This window comes from Triticum dicoccoides, chromosome 3A, assembly GCF_002162155.2.
Source record: "Triticum dicoccoides isolate Atlit2015 ecotype Zavitan chromosome 3A, WEW_v2.0, whole genome shotgun sequence".
Taxonomy (NCBI): Eukaryota; Viridiplantae; Streptophyta; class Magnoliopsida; order Poales; family Poaceae; genus Triticum; species Triticum dicoccoides.
Genome location: NC_041384.1, coordinates 603,893,391 through 603,897,068, shown reverse-complemented (window position 1 = coordinate 603,897,068; position 3,678 = coordinate 603,893,391).

Sequence of the window (3,678 nt, the reverse complement as noted above, 5' to 3'; positions counted from 1 at the left end):
GTCCGTTCGAGTGGACCCCCAAGGCCGACCTAGCATTTCAAGACCTCAAGAGATACTTGACCAGCCGCCGGTGATGGTGGCGCCTTGTCCTCGTGAGCCCTTGGTACTATAGTTGTCTGCCACACCCCATTCCGCTAGCGCGGCGCTGGTGGCCCTTGATAAGCCACAAGTATAGGGGATCGCAATAGTTTTCGAGGGTAGAGTGTTCAACCCAAATTTATTGATTCGACACAAAGGGAGCCAAATAATATTCTCAAGTATTAGCAGCTGAGTTGTCAATTCAACCACACCTGGAAACTTAATATCTGCAGCAAAGTGTTTAGTAGCAAAGTAATATGATAGTAGTGGTAACAGTGATAAAAGTAATATTTTTAGTTTTATAGTGATTGTAACAATAGCAACGGAAAAGTAAATAAGCGAAGAACAATATATGAAAAGCTCGTAGGCATTGGATCAGTGATGGATAATTATGTCGGATGCGATCAATCATGCAACAGTTATAACATAGGGTGACACAGAACTAGCTCCAGTTCATCAATGTAATGCAGGCATGTATTCCGAATATAGTCATACGTGCTTATGGAAAAGAACTTGCATGACATCTTTTGTCCTACCCTCCCGTGGCAGCGGGGTCCTATTGGAAACTAAGGGATATTAAGCCCTCCTTTTAATAGAGTACCGGACCAAAGCATTAACACATAGTGAATACATGAACTCCTCAAACTACGGTCATCACCGGTAAGTATCCCGATTATTGTCACTTCGGGGTTAACGGATCATAACACATAATAGGTGACTATAGACTTGCAAGATAGGATCAAGAACTCACATATATTCATGAAAACATAATAGGTTCAGATCTAAAATCATGGCAATGGGGCCCTAGTGACAAGCATTAAGCATAGCAAAGTCATAGCAACATCAATCTCAGAACATAGTGGATACTAGGGATCAAACCCTAACAAAACTAACTCGATTACATGATAAATCTCATCCAACCCATCACCGTCCAGCAAGCCTGCGATGGAATTACTCACACACGGCGGTGAGCATCATGAAATTGGTGATGGAGGAAGGATGATGATGACGATGGCAACGGATTCCCCTCTTCGGAGCCCCGAACGGACTCCAGATCAGCCCTCCCGAGAGAGCTTAGGGCTTGGCGACGGCTCCATATTGTAAACGTGATGAATCCTTCTCCCTGATTTTGTTTCTCCCTGAAAGTGAATATATGGAGTCAAGGTAGACCTCAGTGGAGCATTAGGGGCCCCACGAGGTAGGGGCATGCCCAGGGGGGTAGGCGCGCCCCCCACCTTCGTGGATAGGGTGTGGGCCCCCTGACGTGGATTCTTCTTCCAGTATTTTTTATATATTCCAAAAATAATCTCCGTTGATTTTCAGGTCATTCCAAGAACTTTTTTTCTGCACAAAAATAACACCATGGCAATTCTACTGAAAACGGCGTCAGTTCGGGTTAGTTCCATTCAAATCATGCAAGTTAGAGTCCAAAACAAGGGCAAAAGTGTTTGGAAAAGTAGATACATTGGAGACGTATCGGCCCTCAGAGAGGAGCCCCAAGCCAAGGGCTCACCAAGTGAAGCCGCCAAGCCGGACAAGGCTGCACAACGCCAAGACAATGTTCCTGAGGCAGTGGATGGTCCGGCTAGTCGTCAAGCTACAGGAGCTGGAGATTCACAGGAAACACCTCAGTCCCCGGGAGCCAAAAACTACGTCAGCTCTCCCACCCTTGTCGAGCACCCAATATACTTCATCAACATAGTGCTACGAGATGCGAGAGTGCGATACCCCATGCCTTAGAAGCTCTTGCTCACGCTCCTGGTGGCCTCGCGTAAGCTGCGCCACTACTTCCAGGGTCACCCCATCAAGGTCGTCTCAGCCTACCCGTTGGAGAGAGTGCTCAGGAGCCCCAATGCTGCGGGGAGAGTCGCCGAGTGGAACATCGAGCTGCAAGCATTTGACTTGGAGTTCAGCACAACCAGGGTCATCAAGGGGGCTGCGCTCGCCGATTTTGTGGCAGAATGGAGCGATACACCGGAGCTCGAAGCAGGCAAAGACTGACCCCTCTCACCAGGGAATGAAGCGCCAGACGGCTGGGTCATGTACTTCGATAGCCCGTTCGCGTGCCAGGGTGCGGGCGCTGGAGCCGTACTCATCTCGTCCACTCAGGACAGACTTTACTACGCCATGCAGCTCTGCTTCCAGCGGGGCGAGAAGGTATCCAACAACATCACAGAGTACGAGGGCCTCATCGCCGGCCTCAAGGCGGCGGCGGCCCTGGGGGTGAAACGCCTCACCATCAAAGGAGACTCGTAGCTCCTCGTCAACTTCTCCAACAAGGTGTACGAGCCAAGGGACAAGCACATGGAAGCATATCTCACGGAGGTACGCAAAATGGAGAAGCAGTTCCTGGGCCTGGAGCTGCAGCGTGTGCCGCATGGCACCAACCAAGAGGCCGATGACATCGCCAAAAGAGCATCCAAGCGGCTGCTCCAGGAGCCTGGCGTCCGAGGAACGGCTCTTCAAGCCTTCAGCAGCACCTCAGCCTGCGGAGCTAGTGCCACCTTACGAGGAGCTCCCTCAGCCGCCAGTCTCGGGAGCCCCTGCGTGCGGCCCGACCTCAGGAGCGCGCCTCCTCTTAGCACTCGAGCCTTAGGAGGGGTGCTAGATCGAGGAGTGCAAGGCATACCTGACGCAAGGCACGTTGCCGGAGACGTAGGAAGACGCGGAGCGCGTGGCCCGGCAGGCTACGGCGTACTGCATTCAGGACGGTGAGCTACACAGGAAGCGGCCAAGTGATGTTTCTCTGCGGTGCATTTCCAGGGAATAGGGGAACGAGCTACTGGCTGACATACATGGCGGAGACTGCGGGCACCACTCGTCGTCGCGCACCCTGGTCGGAAAGGCTTTCTGCAGTGGGTTCTACTGGCCCACAGCACTCAACGATGCAGCCGAGTTGGTGAAGTCCTGCGAGGTTTGCCAATTCCATGCCAAGCAGATCCACCAGTCAGCTCAGGGCCTCCAGACTATCCTGCTCTCATGGCCGTTCGCGGTCTAGGGGCTGGATATCCTGGGTCCATTCCCTCGAGCGTCTGGAGGTTACCGCTACCTCTACGTCGCCATCGACAAGTTCACCAAGTGGGCGGAAGTGGAAGTCGTCCGCACCATCCCAGCCGGGTCAGCAGTCAAGTTCATCAAGGGCATTGTGAGCCGATTTGGGGTCCCTAATCGCATCATCATCGACAACGGTTCACAGTTCACTAGCAATGTCTTCAAAACATATTGTGCTAACCTTGGACGCAGATCTGCTACGCCTCCGTGGCACACCCCAGGAGGAACGGCCAAGCCGAACACGCCAACCCGGAAGTCCTGAGGGGTCTCAAGACTAGGACCTTCAAGAAGAAGCTCGAGGCATGCGGCAGGGGCTGGCACGATGAGCTCCAGTACGTGATGTGGTCCATCCGCACCACCGCCACCAGGCCGACAGGCGAGACCCCGTTCTTCCTCGTCTACGGAGCAGAAGCGGTTCTCCCACACGAGGTCAGGCATCGCTCTGCGCGGGTCCTGGCGTTTGATGAAACGCGGCAGGACGCCATGCGGGGGATGATCTCGTGCTGGGGGAGGAACGCCGCCATGAAGCCTCGCTCCAAACTGCGAGGT